This window comes from Schistocerca cancellata, chromosome 7 (assembly GCF_023864275.1).
Source record: "Schistocerca cancellata isolate TAMUIC-IGC-003103 chromosome 7, iqSchCanc2.1, whole genome shotgun sequence".
NCBI lineage: Eukaryota > Metazoa > Arthropoda > Insecta > Orthoptera > Acrididae > Schistocerca > Schistocerca cancellata.
The window spans coordinates 282727703-282745644 of NC_064632.1; the positions used below are offsets into that span (position 1 = coordinate 282727703).

A 17942-nucleotide genomic window follows, 5' to 3' on the forward strand; every position below is an offset into this window, starting at 1 on the left:
AATACCGGGCCTCTGTGACATCCGAATGCCCCGCAGAAGTGGATATTGCGCGTTTCGACCAGATGGCCAATTGGAGACCCATACTGAGGCCCGTTTCAAAGTCTGCCAGATACTGATAACGCTGTCCACACCAATATGTGGCATTTCTGTGTCCTCCACAGTTATCACGCAACATCTGACACTGTTCGCAGCCGTTACATACCTTACCACGCCTGGTCAAACAAGCATAAACGCGAACCAAAATAATGCACTCTTGTGGCCGTTGTGCCTGTCACAGAGGATTGCAATTCTAATCAGTGACATACCTGCCTCTGCGTATTTGTTCCAGTTGCACTGACATTCCGCAAGATTTGTTGGAGGAGAATGTGGAAGGACAGTCTGAAATGAAATGCTGAGAAGAGCAGGAAAGAAAGACGGCCTATTCGGAACACTGTCAATAAGAAAATGGTTACTACCTACCCCGCCATTCACTATAGTTCGCTACTCTGATTAAAGGAATGATGGAGACTGAGGTTGAAATTAAATCTGGCAGAAGACACGCCCGAGCATCAATAGACGAGCGTCTAGAGGCGAGGTGGTGTGAAAGAACCCATCAACTTTTGGGTTAAGTAATAGCCATTCATTTCCAAGCACTTTTCGTAAAGTTGCACCAGCTTCTTCAGCCGCTCAGCATAGGATGCCAGCAACCGGGAATTGAACCAGTTTGCGCCGGTGGTCTTTATTTACTCATCACCTACAAACCGTGGTCAACAAAACCATTGTTTCAAGTGTAAGAAGAGGTTAAAGTTGCCCGCTTCGAGATTAGGATTGCAGGGTGAGTGATAGAAAAGTTACCAACGGAAATGCCGAATCTTTTGCTTGACACGGTCAGCGGTTTGTGGATGTGCATTCTCGTGAAGGAGGAATATCTCGAACGAAAGTTTCCTCAGATGTCGATTTTGGATGGCACGCGTCTGTTTGGTGAGAACTTCACAGTATATATCATACGTAGTGGTAGCCATCATTCTTCGACTATACTAAAGAAATTCCTTGATGTTTTCTGTTTTGGAGAAATTTAATGGTGCCACTGTATGGACTGCTGTTTTTCTTATTCATTCAGGTAATATATCGTTAGTGTGTCAGACGAAAGGCCGAGGACCTGGGTTCGAATAGCTCTGCTGCCAGTGATTTTTTTTTTTTTTACTTACTTTACTTTTACGTACACACTCTACAAATCACCATATGGTGCGTGGCGGAGGGTACCCTGTAACACTACCAGTTATTTCCTTTTCTTGTTCCACTCGCAAACAGGGCGAGGGAAAAATGGCTGTATATATGCCGACATATAAACCCCAATCTCTCTAATTTTATCTTCGGAGTCCTTATGCGGAATGTACATTAGTGGCAGTAGAATCATTCAGCAGTTAGCCTCAAAAGTTGGTTCTCTAAATTTTCTCACTAGTGCTCGTTGATAAGATTGTTGCCTTCCCTCTGCTGACTCCCATTTGTGTTCCCGAAGTATCTCTGTAATACTTGTGTGCTGTTCAAACATACCGGTAGCAAACCTAGCAGCCTGCCTCTCAACTGAAATAACGATTATTGCAATTTTACAGTCTTCTCAAGTAAATTCTCCTTCTGATACAATTAATTTTAAAATTATTAGTTCTATACAATGGTTGTAAAGGAGTGATCAATATTTGCAGTTGTGTGATAATATTCTTTCAGATGGGGGGCTACCATTGCAAAGCTATTACGGTATGTCAGTTTTTGTATGTTCTCTGATCTGAGTGTCGAAATGGCTTCCTGTGTGACCTATTCAAAAATTTCGGGCATCTGATGTACTCAAAATTTTCAGCACCTGCCCCATTCAAAAGTATAAATCACTGATCTGCGGCAACTACAGTCTTTTGAATTTGATATTCTTGACAACTCCGAATATATTTTTATAAACTGCTCGTTGAATTCTGACCAAAAGATGCCATTAAAGCGCAATCTATCGGTGGGGGTTTGTGTGTAAGTGTATCTGTTTGCATTTATTTGGCTTTCAAATAACTAGTGATAGGACTGGAACGGGATGTACTGAGCCTCAAGATGCCAATTGAGGAGTTGCTTGAGTGGAAAGTAGCGGCTCCAAGGTCAGGGAAGCTCACTCCGTGCTTCTCCATACAGGATCCGAATGAAGAAACTGACAAAGGGTGATACGGCGTCCGATAGGTACTGAATTACCCGACAGGGACAGGAAACGGAGCTCTAGCTTGTTATTTAGTGTAAAAAATTAACGTCCCGTTATCTGTAGCAATATGGGAAAATAAATTTTCTCCGTCTTGTCGTTAAGAGTCCAAAGATGCTCGTCCGTGTTCATTTGTAGCACTCCCTGGCCTCACCCTACGCACAGTTTTGACAGTCGTGCGCCCGGCGCAGGGAAATTCATCATTGAGCACCAATCCCCAACAGTCAATCAGATCGCAGTTTTTGATCCGTTTGTCTTACAATGTCATCAGTCTGGGCACTAAAACCGCCACTCTGCTTGTCTACATGCACATTTGTACGCGCCCCTTTAAAGTCTCGACACCATCGTCGAATGCTACCACTTTTCACTTATTTTTTACTAGAGACTTATAAACATGGTCCAGCTCTTGATGATTGCGAGTAGCTGTAGATCCTTTGGCACACAAAATAGATTTACAGCACGCTCTTCGAAAAAGGCGGAAGCAACGATATTCGAAGCCGTTGTTGTCTGCTTTCAAGTGTAGGCTACACTCAATCGACAAACGACAGTCAAAACAATGACTTTTGTGGCTTCATAAACAATCAATTGACGGTGATACATTAGTCCAGAATCTTTCTGATATTTCAACATTTAAATATAAGCAAAGGGCCTTGATTTTCGAATAAAGTTAGACCTGAGTTATTCAGATATTACAACACTTCTTAATCCTAGGGGCTATGTTAATATAGATGTTGACGGACATTACAACAAAGTGAGAAAGAAAAAAATGCACGGTAAAATAACAACTGCTTGTATTATTTTGCAATAGGCAGCTTCTACCTAAAACATTTCCCCCTCCTGTTAGTGTAACGCTCAAAGGCAGTTGAGTGCAGTGAAGTGGGCGAACTACACGTGACGTCATAGTTCCTGGTCACGCCACGGACGATATCTACGGCGCAACGCTCTCACTGTTAACACACCATTTAAACTTTTACACAGCAGGCCACGTTGCTGTTTGTCGGTAAATGAGGGCGCGAGTGTTTCCTCTCTTGGCCGCGAAGCCTAACAGACTTTCAAAGCTCCCTGTTTCGACCACACATGAGAGCTTAGCAAACATTTATTCTGCGGGTCGCCAGGGGCAGTACTTTCGATGCACAAGCTCGGCCGCTATGCTCACACCACTTTACACATTTTTCTGTTTCATGCTGAAGTGTTATTCCTGTCGACTACCGCCGAACTAACCATCAACTCCGTTTATTTCACGTCCATCATTGCTCAGAACAAGTACGGAAATCTAACGTTTGTGTTGCACTGCACTCAATTTTCAACATGTCTCTCTTATGTGACAGCTCAGCCTAAAACAAGGTTAACTAATAACACTCTGAGTCAAACCTACATGTGATTGTCTCATCACTGAGATCCAAATATGTACAAAGCTATGAGTACGTTTAACGTCTAACTAATGTTGTTGTCGTGGCGGTCTGCTGTTCGAAGACTGGTTTGTTGCAGCTCTCCAATTTAGCTCATCCTGATCAATAGACCTATCCAACTACCACTCTCTGAAGAGAAATGTGATCAAGAATTTGAAATAATAAAACAAACAGCTATTGAAAATGGTTAAAACAGCTCCATAGTAGACACCCTAGAACACTCAATAATGGCAAAGCAATCACAACACAAAAAAGAAAATAACATCTTCCATACAATCCCGTTTCTAGGCAACATTTCATACCAGAATGCCAATGTCTTCAAACGAAAAGGCATAATCATATCCTTTACAACAGACAAGAAGATTGGACAGAAGTTACCCCACAACATCGCCACACGAAACCCACTTCATCACACAGGTGTGTACAAAATTTAATGTTTGGACTGTGACTGCTTCTACATAGGCCAGACAGGCAGATCATTTGAGATTAGATTCAAGGAACAAATGGCAGCACTAAAAAACAAAAAATACCACACGTCAGCAACAGCCACCCACCTGCATGAAACAAAACACCATGTTAACAACACAGGTATTAGCATCCTACACATCCAACCAAAAGGCAGAAAACTGGACATCCCTGAAACACTCCCAATATACAAACACCAAACAAAACAACCGGAATCCATCTCAAATGACAAAAATGACAATATTTACAATAGTATCATCTCTGTTTTCAGCAACTGCCTACACCCTTAAAAATACACACACACACACACACACACACACACTCACACACACACACACACACACACACGTACACACACCTTAATACTTACCATAAATGTTGACAGCCGCCAAGATTGTATATCTATCTGCATATTTTAAAGCATTAACTAATGTATTAACCCAACCTTTAGGCAGCTAATATATGTAACATGTCATCTCAAGACCCCTTGCCTTGTAAATGTTTGCTCTCATACAATCACTCTATCCACGCTCTCTCTCTCTTCCTCTCCTTCTGCCTCCAACCTCTCACATCTGTCTATTAATCCCAATCAAATATTGTCATCTATGTATAATTTTACTGCTGTAGCAATATGATTATTGTACTTGAAGTATGTAACATTTCACCTGATTGTTATTAACAAGTATGAAATTCAAGCCCATTTTAACATTTCATCTGATTGTATAAATGAGTAAGAATGTTAAGCTGTTTTAACTTGTCAAAATCGTATTTACGTATATGCCACCTGAAGTACACACACATATATACGACACCTCAAAACAAACACCTTCAAATCCTTTAAATAATTATTCTGTAATAATGTTGTTACGATGTATATTCTATGTTCTTTGCGATTATGTCTTCTCCTCTGCTATTGGAACCTTGCACCCAGCTGTTTCCAGACGCCATATTTGTTTCCACCCCCCATGAACCATGGACCTTGCCGCTGGTGGGGAGGCTTGCGTGCCTCAGCGATACAGATGGCCGTACCGTAGGTGCAACCACAACGGAGGGGTATCTGTTGAGAGGCCAGACAAACATGTGGTTCCTGAAGAGGGGCAGCAGCCTTTTCAGTAGTTGCAGGGGCAACAGTCTGGATGATTGACTGATCTGGCCTTGTAACATTAACCAAAACGGCCTTGCTGTGCTGGTACTGCGAACGGCTGAAAGCAAGGGGAAACTACAGCCGTAATTTTTCCCGAGGACATGCAGCTCTACTGTATGATTAAATGATGATGGCGTCCTCTTGGGTAAAATATTCCGGAGGTAAAATAGTCCCCCATTCGGATCTCCGGGCGGGGACTACTCAGGAGGACGTCGTTATCAGGAGAAAGAAAACTGGCGTTCTACGGATCGGAGCGTGGAATGTCAGATCCCTTAATCGGGCAGGTAGGTTAGAAAATTTAAAAAGGGAAATGGATAGGTTAAAGTTAGATATAGTGGGAATTAGTGAAGTTCGGTGGCAGGAGGAACAAGACTTTTGGTCGGGTGATTACAGGGTTATAAATACAAAATCAAATAGGGGTAATGCAGGAGTAGGTTTAATAATGAATAAAAAAATAGGAGTGCGGGTTAGCTACTACAAACAGCATAGTGAACGCATTATTGTGGCCAAGATAGACACAAAGCCCACGCCTACTACAGTAGTACAAGTTTATATGCCAACTAGCTCTGCAGATGATGAAGAAATAGATGAAATGTATGACGGGATAAAAGAAATTATTCAGGTAGTGAAGGGAGACGAAAATTTAATAGTCATGGGTGACTGGAATTCGTCAGTAGGAAAAGGGAGAGAAGGAAACATAGTAGGTGAATATGGATTGGGGGGAAGGAATGAAAGAGGAAGCCGCCTTGTAGAATTTTGCACAGAGCATAACTTAATCATAGCCAACACTTGGTTCAAGAATCATAAAAGAAGGTTGTATACCTGGAAGAATCCTGGAGATACTAGTAGGTATCAGATAGATTATATAATGGTAAGACAGAGATTTAGGAACCAGGTTTTAAATTGTAAGACATTTCCTGGGGCAGATGTGGATTCTGACCACAATCTATTGGTTATGAACTGCAGATTGAAACTGAAGAAACTGCAAAAAGGTGGGAATTTAAGGAGATGGGACCTGGATAAACTGAAAGAACCAGAAGTTGTAGAGAGTTTCAGGGAGAGCATAAGGGAACAATTGACAGGAATGGGGGAAAGAAATACAGTAGAAGAAGAATGGGTAGCTCTGAGGGATGAAGTAGTGAAGGCAGCAGAGGATCAAGTAGGTAAAAAGACGAGGGCTAATAGAAATCCTTGGGTAACAGAAGAAATATTGAATTTAATTGATGAAAGGAGAAAATATAAAAATGCAGTAAATGAAGCAGGCAAAAAGGAATACAGACGTCTCAAAAATGATATCGACAGGAAGTGCAAAATGGCTAAGCAGGGATGGCTAGAGGACCAATGTAAGGATGTAGAGGCTTGTCTCACTAGGGGTAAGATAGATACTGCCTACAGGAAAATTAAAGAGACCTTTGGAGAGAAGAGAACCACTTGTATGAATATCAAGAGCTCAGATAGCAACCCAGTTCTAAGCAAAGAAGGGAAGGCAGAAAGGTGGAAGGAGTATATAGAGGGTTTATACAAGGGCGATGTACTTGAGGACAATATTATAGAAATGGAAGAGGATGTAGATGAAGACGAAATGGGAGATAAGATACTGCGTGAAGAGTTTGACAGAGCACTGAAAGGCCTGAGTCGAAACAAGGCCCCGGGAGTAGACAACATTCCATTTGAACTACTGATGGCTTCGGGAGAGCAAGTCATGACAAAACTCTACCATCTGGTGAGCACGATGTATGAGACAGGCGAAATACCCTCAGACTTCAAGAAGAATATAATAATTCCAATACCAAAGAAAGCAGGTGTTGACAGATGTGAAAATTACCGAACTATCAGTTTAATAAGTCACAGCTGCAAAATACTAACGCGAATTCTTTACAGACGAATGGAAAAACTGGTAGAAGCCGACCTCGGGGAAGATCAGTTTGGATTCCGTAGAAATGTTGGAACACGTGAGGCAATACTGACCTTACGACTTATCTTAGAAGAAAGATTAAGAAAAGGCAAACCTACGTTTCTAGCATTTGTAGACTTAGAGAAAGCTTTTGACAATGTTAACTGGAATACTCTCTTTCAAATTCTGAAGGTGGCAGGGGTAAAATACAGGGAACGAAAGGCTATTTACAGTTTGTACAGAAACCAGATGGCAGTTATAAGAGTCGAGGGGCATGAAAGGGAAGCAGTGGTTGGGAAAGGAGTAAGACAGGGTTGTAGCCTCTCCCCCATGTTATTCAATCTGTATATTGAGCAAGCAGTAAAGGAAACAAAAGAAAAATTCGGAGTAGGTATTAAAATTCATGGAGAAGAAGTAAAAACTTTGAGGTTCGCCGATGACATTGTAATTCTGTCAGAGACAGCAAAGGACTTGGAAGAGCAGTTGAACGGAATGGACAGTGTCTTGAAAGGAGGATATAAGATGAACATCAACAAAAGCAAAACGAGGATAATGGAATGTAGTCAAATTAAGTCGGGTGATGCTGAGGGAATTAGATTAGGAAATGAGACACTTAAAGTAGTAAAGGAGTTTTGCTATTTAGGGAGTAAAATAACCGATGATGGTCGAAGTAGAGAGGATATAAAATGTAGACTAGCAATGGCAAGGAAAGCGTTTCTGAAGAAGAGAAATTTGTTAACATCAAGTATAGATTTAAGTGTCAGGAAGTCGTTTCTGAAAGTATTTGTATGGAGTGTAGCCATGTATGGAAGTGAAACATGGACGATAACTAGTTTGGACAAGAAGAGAATAGAAGCTTTCGAAATGTGGTGCTACAGAAGAATGCTGAAGATAAGGTGGGTAGATCACGTAACTAATGAGGAGGTATTGAATAGGATTGGGGAGAAGAGAAGTTTGTGGCACAACTTGACTAGAAGAAGGGATCGGTTGGTAGGACATGTTTTGAGGCATCAAGGAATCACAAATTTAGTATTGGAGGGCAGTGTGGAGGGTAAAAATCGTAGAGGGAGACCAAGAGATGAATACACTAAGCAGATTCAGAAGGATGTAGGTTGCAGTAGATACTGGGAGATGAAGAAGCTTGCACAGGATAGAGTAGCATGGAGAGCTGCATCAAACCAGTCTCAGGACTGAAGACCACAACAACAACAACAACATTTGTTTCCAAATGTGAGAGTATACATGTGATGTGTTACGACAGCGGATAGTAACATGTGACCAGTGGAGGTACTCTATTTTACTTATTTTATGGTTACCATTAGATAGCAGTTTAATTTTTTGTCAGAAGAAATCCAAAACCATGTTCTGAAATAGTGTCTTGTTTGTCCACTAGGCAGTGCCACAAGTTCCTCCAAAAATCGTAACACAACACGCACACAAATGTCACACTAAATAATGTAAATCCACCCGATGATGGAGGTTTAAACGTTTGAAACGCGTCGTGGAAATAAATAAAACGGTGACTGGTAACAGTAAACTTGTTGTTTCATTTAATAGTCCATCCTGAGCTAGCCGCTTCATAACTACTGCAACTTTCATCCATTTGAACCTGCTTACTGCTTAGGACTTTGACTTCAATTTTTATCTCAACGCTCCTCCCATCACTTCCTTCCATTAACAAATTATTCTGTTCCTTAATGTCTCAGGGTGTATTCTACTAAATCAAGCATTTAAGTTAAAACAACAGTCGAGATCGTAATAACATTTGTTTGTTATGATACCACGATCGTACACTCTTGCGGAATCAGGTGAAAAACCGAGAAGCCGCCATTACCAGCCATAGCGGGCCCAAAAGAATCTGAGGACGACTTTAACATAAGCAGAAACCGGTCATAATAAACCAATTTTATTGCGATATCGACTGTTGTCTTAACCTTAGTATGCCACAAGATCGCTGCGCTTCAAGGACAATGTTGTCTACATTTACAAATCAAGTTGCGTCAGAAATTTATTTTCTCCCAATCTGAGTCAGTATGTCTCCATTAGTTACTCGATCTACCCAACCAATATTATCATATTTCTGCAGTACCATGTTTTAAAAGTTTTAATTCTCGTCAGGTCTGTTCGTGCGGTAGCGTTCTCGCTTCCCGCGCCCGGGTTCCCGGGTTCGATTCCCGGCGGGGTCAGAGATTTTCTCTGCCTCGGTATGACTGGGTGTTGTGTGATGTCCTTAGGTTAGTTAGGTTTAAGTAGTTCTAAGTTCTAGGGGACTGATGACCATAGCTGTTAAGTCCCATAGTGCTCAGAGCCACTTGAACCATCTCTTCAGGTCTAAAATACTTATCGCCCACTTTTCACTTCCATACAAGACAAATATCCTCAGAAATGATTTCTTAACACTTAAATTTATATACGATGTCAAGAAATTCCTCTCTTCCAGAAACGCTTTTCTCGCTATTGTCAGTATGTGTTGTACATCCTCTCTACTTCGGTCGTAATTAGTTATTTTGCTGCCCAAATGGCCAAACTCATCTATTACTTAATATACCTCCCTCATCATCACCTGATTTAATTCAACTACATTCTATTACCCTTGTTTTACTGTTGTTGATTTTCGTCTTATAATCCGTTCCATTCACCTGCTGTTTCAAGTCCTTTGCTGCCTCTGTAATCAGCAAACCTAAAAGTTTTTATTTGTTCTCCCTGTATTTTAATTCTCTTTCAAATTTGCTCCTTGGCTTCCTTTACTGCTTGCTCAGTGTACAGATTTTTGGGGATAGGCTATAAAACTATTTCTCTCCTCTCTCAGCTGCTCCTTCCCTTTCACGTCTTTTGACCCTTACAGCTGCAATCTGGTTTCTGTACTGGTTGTAAATAACCTTTCTCTCCCTGTACTTTATTTCTGCTGCCTTCAAAATTTCTATCTAGATTTTTAAAATGTGAGGTCGTCTGTGAATTTTAATTGATGTACTCGTGAACGGAACCATTTTAGAGGGCAAAATGGAGAATGTTGATCAGTGTATTAACTTGTCAGCTTCCATTGGAGGCCAGATGATAAAAGGGCCAAGATGACGTTTTTTTTAGGAAGATTTAGCGTGCTTGAGCCAGTATACAAGCCGTGCAGCAAGATGCAGCATGACACTCCCTGGGAAGGTCGAGGCAGCCCCATGTCCAAATATAATGATAACTTCTTACTTGTATGTTACGTGATCCTCTTGGAGCACGAAGTACACTATCCGTTCTAAAGTATCTGGATACCTATTACTGTATATTAATATAAGGTGTGTCCACCTTCGCCTTTATGACAACTTCAGCTGCAGCTGGGGAAACTTTCAGTGCAGTGTCTGAATGTCTGTGGAAGAGGGGGAGACCATTCTTCCTCAAGAACTGAAACCAGAGAAGGTAGTAAATTTGAGCAATGGGATCCGGAGGGAAGTCGATGTTCTAATTCATCCCAGAAGTGTTCCATAAGATTTAGGTCGGGGTCAGGGCAGATCAGTACATTTCAGTAATGTTATTGGCCAAAACCATTACGTCATAGATGCTGCTTTACGACTGTTGCGTACGACTTCGAACACAGTGGCAAGGAGATGTGGACTACAGTGTGGTGTGAAAACCGTCGTCATAGAAAAGATGGACAGGAGCAGCAGTAATTAGAGAATAGGATAACAAAACAAACAGAAGATTTACTTAAATTTTATTTTTCCAAGTGTACGGACCCTCATTACAAATAATGCAGCGAGAAATAAGCCCAGCTATCAACGTGAACAAGGATGAGATTCCAAGTGCGAGAGAGGCATCTGGTTCTTGCCGGCCGTCCTGCATTGTGGCGACAGAGGGCGCCGGTAGACCAGTGCCACAGGAGGCGTGGCTCAGCGGGTGTGCTCCATTGGCTCCTTTGGATCCCTCACTACTGTTATCAGCATCTGATGGAAACTTGCAGTGCCGTTGCCAACTTAAATGCGATGGTATGGTGGTATCGATACGTGATAATAGAATGACATGGTACACTGTCACACTGATATTTCTGAACTTTTCCTCTGTTCTATACAGTACACAATGATGTAAGATGTGTTCATATCCTTCTGCATTTAATGTTAAGTGCAATAATGGGACCACACCCTAACCATGAAAAACATACCCATACCATAACACCACCTCATCTGTACTTCACTGTTGGCACCAAACATGTTGGCAAGTGACGCTCTCCATGCATTCCATGATACTGCCACACGGTACAGCGTGCTTCGTCACTTCAAAATCTCGTTCGCAGTTATCCACTGTTCTGTGGCGTCAGTCCTTCCACAACCTCAAGCGTCTCTTGGCACTGAGTGCAGAAACGTGTGGCTTATGAGGACCTGCTCGACCACTGCACTGCTCACAAGCAGTCGTTGTGTGAAGTGGACCACTGGTAGCACTGACTTCGTCTGCTGATTTCAAGCTGCTTTTTACAACCGCTCTCTGCAAAGCTCTACGGTCCCTGCCTGTCATTAAACGAGGTGCGCCTTGTTTTGGTTTAGTTTGGTCGTTCCTTCGCCTTTCCACTCCACAGTCACATCACCAACTGTAGACTTTGGCAACTTTGGAAGGACTGAAACCTGGAACTTCAACTGCTAAACTGTGAGAACTGATTTTGAACTCACATCACTTACAGATGATGCTTTCCGGAGTACCTTGGTAGCGAGTGTGTAGAACAAAAGAACCTGAACTGCATGTGTAAAAAGGTGCGAAAGTTACCGTCGATTCATTAATTCTTCCCCTAACATTTCTGACGCACAGTTTTCGGCCATCTTCTTAGTGGGCCGACAGACGGTGTGTCGGTTCACTCAGAATGTGGCCGAAAGGTATCCACCCGAAATGTTAGAAGAAGAATTAAGGTTTTTGTAGCTGCAAGCCGAAAGTTTGATAGATCAGTATTGTACAGCGAAAACATGAAGATGCACATTGGAGCTGTCATCATTTACTTTTTTCTTATGAAAATTAGTAGTTACCAGGCCACTGTGATTACTATACGCGAAGGGCCAAATAAGGAGATTTAATAACTTCACGTTTGTGGAAGATGAGTCGTATCAAATAAAAGAGTGTATAATAGTATACCAACTATATTTCTCCATTCTTCGTACTAACTCCTTTGGCTGTCTTTAATTAATAGGAGACGTGAACGACATTACGTTCGTAAGCCGGTGCGTGGCAAACCAAAAAGAGTAAACTGAGAACGGTGTCTACACAGAGTACTTTAGTTTTTGACTGTGATGGAGCATTAGCCTTGCAGGTATCGAAGGCTTACTAGAGCAAAGTAAATGGATGAGTCCGTCGTAACTTTAATGTGTTTAAACCAACACTCATTGTTCAGAACGAAAGAAAACAGATATATACCAGGCCTTTCGTCGGACTAATATACGTGCTTACAAAGAGTATTCGCATGCACCTGTCTGACTAGGTACCTAGTCCCTCATTCTTTTCTACCTATTATGAAAGGGGCTGTTGACCGAAAAGCGTTGTTAAAAAATTGCATCCAACTGAAGAGTCGTGTAAATTCTAGAGACCGCTGGCAAACGAGCAAACTTATTTGTAAACTTCTCCCTTGTCTAGCCGCATATTTCTGGAACAAACTCGTACACGTATAACAAAGTTTATCAGATTAACCTCACTTTGAAGCAGATGCTGTTGGTGTTCATATTTTGACAGTAGTTATAATGGCCAAAAATGCAGTCAAAGAAACTCCGGCACTGATTTAGACACTGTGTTTCAGAAAGAAGAAGAAGATAACAAGACACTGCTTCACGGAATGGCTTAAAGTGAGAGAGAAATTATCCATGAAAATCTGATAAAGGAAGTATTCCTATCAGAACCCGATTATTCCAACAACTTTCTTCGAATAGACAATGAAACCTTTAAGAACTTGTTAAGGTCCTCGTAAGAGAGGAAACTTGTCTTTCAGATCTGCTCCTACCTAGCCACGGGTGTGTCGAATAAGCCCTTACACGTGCGAAGAAAGCTCGTCGCCGGCCGTTGTGGCCGAGCGGTTCTAGGTGCTTTAGTCTGGAACCGCGCAACCTCTACGGTCGCAGGTTCGAATCCTGCCTCGGGCATGGATGTGTGTGATGTCCTTAGGTTAGTTAGGTTTAACTAGTTCTAAGTTCTAGGGGACTGATGACCTGAGATGTTAAGTCCCATAGTGCTCAGAGCCATTTGAACCAAAGCTCGTCAATTTAACCTTACTTTTGCAGCAGACGTTTTTCGTGTGTGCTGCATTTTGGCACTAGTGAGAATGGCTATCAATGCAGCTAAAGCATTTAGAACTCTGATTCTGGCATTGTGGTTAAAGAAGAAGAAAACAAGAAGCTCGTCCAGCCAATGGTTTGAAATCAGAGAGAAATATTTACATGAAAACCTGTAAATGAAAATGTTACACTAACTTCCTGAGGATGGAAAGTGGAATGTTTCGTAACTTGCTTAGAATTACATCGCCCTCACAATGAGAGAAAAAAAAAAACCACGTATCCGACAATTTATTCTCTTCCACTTGTTTCTCAAATGGTAGTTCATTAAAATACCATAACGTAGGAATATATAGCCCACATCACCCATGGAAGAACCGGAGAACTTCGATTTTCTATTTCATTATACTCCTGCTTGTATGTTATGCCTAAAATATTGATTTTGTTCATAACCTCGCGCTGCGTTACATATGGCTGGAAAAGATGTGATACCACTACCATTTTCTTAACTGTCAGTACAGTTATGTTTTATCGTTGATCAGTTTCCATAGTAGAGGAAACTCACGATACAGTGAGATAAATTGTGACAAAACCATTTTTCGCTAAACATATGCGACAAACCAACGTAAACAACGGCCGCCATCTTGTCAAACTTTCTGCCAATAAAAATTTCTCGCAAGATGGATGCTTGACAAACATGTCAAACAGCACCGTACACGGTCAAATGTTTGGCAAACATAGTTCAGTTTGACAAACTGTTTTACGAGGCCTTAACATGACAGCGCACCTCAGTAAATTTAATATTTTTTTCTTCCCTCTGTCCAAGTAATTTAACATTCATTTCTACTCTCTGTACTGTCTGAGACTTCATTGTTTTGGCATGATAATACTTTTAACTTTTAACGAATGTGCGGCGCCGCCGTCTGTTTTCCTACACAAGAAGTAGAACTCACCTTTTGGCGATCTTCTCATGCAGCACATGTCTTCCCTTGTATAGGAAAGCTGTATCTGGAACTAGCTGTTCTGAATGTATCAACAGTGTCCAAAAATTACAGGTATTAGTGTCTAATACATAAGAGAAAGGAAAATTCCGATATATTATCACTCCTTGACGTATTTTGGACTTAAAATTACGATATTCCACGTAATCATATTCACTCTCAATAGCCAGCTTATGCTATACATCTTAATGTATCACCGGAAAAACACATTCGGTGTGCCTGTGGAGTGAATGCACCCTCAATATTCTGCTAATTCTTCGCTTCAAATTACAAGTTCTAGGTTGCGATTTGTACAATATTCCACTAGGATTTAAGTTATTCAAAAATGGCCACAGGTCGCGCAGAAAATCCAGAATTTGCACTTTAGTCTTTACAGCTTGTCCGGTAACACTTCCAGACACTCCTCGATCGCTGAAAATTAAATTATCTTTTCAGAGCTCAATGCTAATACGTCCAACCATCATGATGTACGAACTCCGAATCCTTGATAATCTAGAGAGTAATCCCTCTAGCCGACAAACTGAGCGCGAACGCCCTCACTTCTGATTGGCTGAGATCCATCATAGGCAGTCAGCTTCCAGATCTAGGCTCCATTATCCCGCGTCTTTTACATTGCACCAATGACGTTATCAATATCTCTTTAGAGAAACTTCTTAAATAAACAATTTAGTAATTCCAATCATATCAAAATAATCCCTCTTTAACCTAACAGGATTACTAGAGCATTTTTATCGTTTCTCCAGTACCACAAACTGCCGAACTGCAAACAACACTACCCTATGTACATGGCTCACACAACCGATTGACATGGATGTTCCCACGCTGTTAGATACTCAGTTAATACAAAATGTAAAATCTTCACATATCACGTGCATCACATTTATACCTAATAGTGTTTTACAGAACACGGTTTGCCCTTCATACACACATTTTTAGTCCATTTGGGATACGGCAAACGTTGCATTTAATTTTACAATATCATGTTTGAAACTGTGTCGCCTTTACGATAGTGACAGTTTTCGGAAGCCGTGGCTCACCACCTGCACGATGCTCGTAGCTATCTTTACGATTTCAATAACAGCTGCGCTTGGCGCTATGCCACAAGTACTTTTGAAACGACTACTTTAATTTGGATGTTGTTTTGCCTTTATTTCAAACTACTGTTTTTCTTACTTACACTTGGTTTATTCTTTCATTGTGTTTAAGCAGTTTATATCCCGATCTGTATGAATCAGCCGTATTGTTTAACCCCTACATCTCTGAGTTAATAGCGTAAGATAAAAGAAATTAATTTTATGTCTTACTCCTTGGAAATATTTTGTCATTTAAATATTGCCTTATCCGATTAGGGGATTCAAAGTTACTATGTTCTGTGCAAGAACCAAACTGAACTTGACTACCTAATTTCATCAGTGACGTGCATCTATTAAAGATTTTTTTTTTAAATTTGTTAAAAAAAAGAAGTAACCAGAGAGCCATCTTTGGTGTTATTAATACAGTACTTGTCAGATCTTGGGGCCTACCTGTAGCCTATATTAAGCGCTCCTTGCTTTATACCTCGTGACACTGATGCAGTACAGTGCACATGTGCGAAGAACAAGGATTTCAGTAATATACCAAACTAACATGAATCTCAAGCAAGCTTTTGCTACAGAGGCACACACATCAGTAGTAATTAAATACCAGAAGCACGTGGCACAGCGATCTGAAACATACAGCGCCTTCTCCTTCGAAATCTACGTATAACAAACAGCAGTTACATTAGGGACATGAGCTAAAAGCGCTTACCCCACCATCTCATGTTGATGATGGCAGCGACTCAGCATGACTGTACTCCACGAGCTGGTGACATCCACGGGCACTCCAACAGCTGAGCGCTGTCCTCAGGGAATAGTCGTAGGAGGGGCTATGGCTACACGAGTCTCTCCACAGCAGGGTTAGACGTATGTAATGTATCCCGGTCCAGGGTTCCTTGTTCATCCAGAGTAAACAGTTTCCGTTTGATATTGCCACAGAGAGTGTGAATGGTACTCTGCTGAGTTAGGAGATCCATTGCCTCCCGTGGTTATGACGCGACGCATTTCCGAGCGGTCACCGTCTGGTAGTAACACGCAATGCGCACCAATGCGAATGGCACTGAGATCCGCTGCAATCTTGTTCCAATGAGCGACTATGGCTGGTTGCGTCAGTCGGAAGTCCAATGACAGTGGGTTCAGGTACCAAATGGAAAGCTTATATTCGCCTCAGCTAAAAGGCCACAATATTTCCTGGATAGGAACTGTGTAGTAAGCGTTTATTTGTCAACACGTCGATTTACAATTGCGGCTATTATAGACGCTGAGACAGACGTAACAAGTTACTACTTTCTGAATATATGAAATCCTCGGCCGTAAACAGTGGTGAGGGACAGTCGGCGGGAAACAGAGTTACTGCTCATTAAACATTGTACGTGATGTGCTTCATAGGTGTTAGTTGATTATTCCACGACAAACCTAAAAATAGCCGATCTGTCCCTAATTTCACATTCTGGCTAACGGCCACTTTATTAGGGTGTGCATGTAAACAGTGGAAAGTGCGGAAAACGTGGTTGTCAGGAAACATAATGTGTGCGGTGTTCGCGCAAGGAAATTGCTTTTCAGGGACTGTTTGTGCTAATCTGAGGTTGGTGTGGATAACTACGAGTCAGATAAAGGTCTTTAATATGTTCCAATATCAACAGAAGAATGCTGAAGATAAGGTGGGTAGATCACGTAACTAATGAGGAGGTATTGAATAGGATTGGGGAGAAGAGAAGTTTGTGGCACAACTTGACTAGAAGAAGGGATCGGTTGGTAGGACATGTTCTGAGGCATCGAGGGATCACAAATTTAGCATTGGAGGGCAGCGTGGAAGGTAAAAATCGTAGAGGGAGACCAAGAGATCAATACACTAAGCAGATTCAGGAGGATGTAGGTTGCAGTAGGTACTGGGAGATGAAGAAGCTTGCACAGGATAGAGTAGCATGGAGAGCTGCATCAAACCAGTCTCAGGACTGAAGACCACAACAACAACAATATGTTCCTGGAAGGAGAATGCGCTTCAAATGTTGTTGCTAATCAGGTAAATGTGAATATTTATTTAAGCAAGTACACGGTGTTGTGTACCTTACCAATATTTACATGAATTTACAGAGCAGTGTGATGATAGAAATGTTAAGGGCCATTCTTAACATTGTGTACGTGCTGTAGTAAAGTGCTTGCTGCAACTGATTTTTTGTTGTATTGGAACACAGATTTCTGAGGTTGCTATACTTTATTATTGCAAAAAATGTCAATGCAATTCCTAATATCAAATACTGAAACAATTAGGACCCTTGAAATACACACAATTGAGAGGTTTTGTAGTAACTTCTCATTAATTCGTCCAGGAAGAAACAGCAAGTCAACGTTAAGCCATGTTAAGTGCATTCAGTTTGCAAGAAAACTATGTTAAGTAACCACGGACGAATTTTTAAGTTCTTTTTTAGCTTTGGTAGTACCTGCAAGTACGTGTGGCGAGCCATTAGTGCTTATTTTCTCCTGGGTGAAGGGCATAGTCCATATACTCGTCAGTTACAGCCG

The 17942-nt window shown here is 41.4% G+C and overlaps 1 protein-coding gene across 1 annotated transcript in view; it reads left to right on the forward strand.

Moving 5' to 3' along the window:
* LOC126092734 (cell adhesion molecule 2-like) overlaps nucleotides 1-17942 on the forward strand; it is a 275363-nt gene that overhangs the window by 30530 nt on the left and 226891 nt on the right. The gene's annotated exons all lie outside the window — the stretch shown is intronic.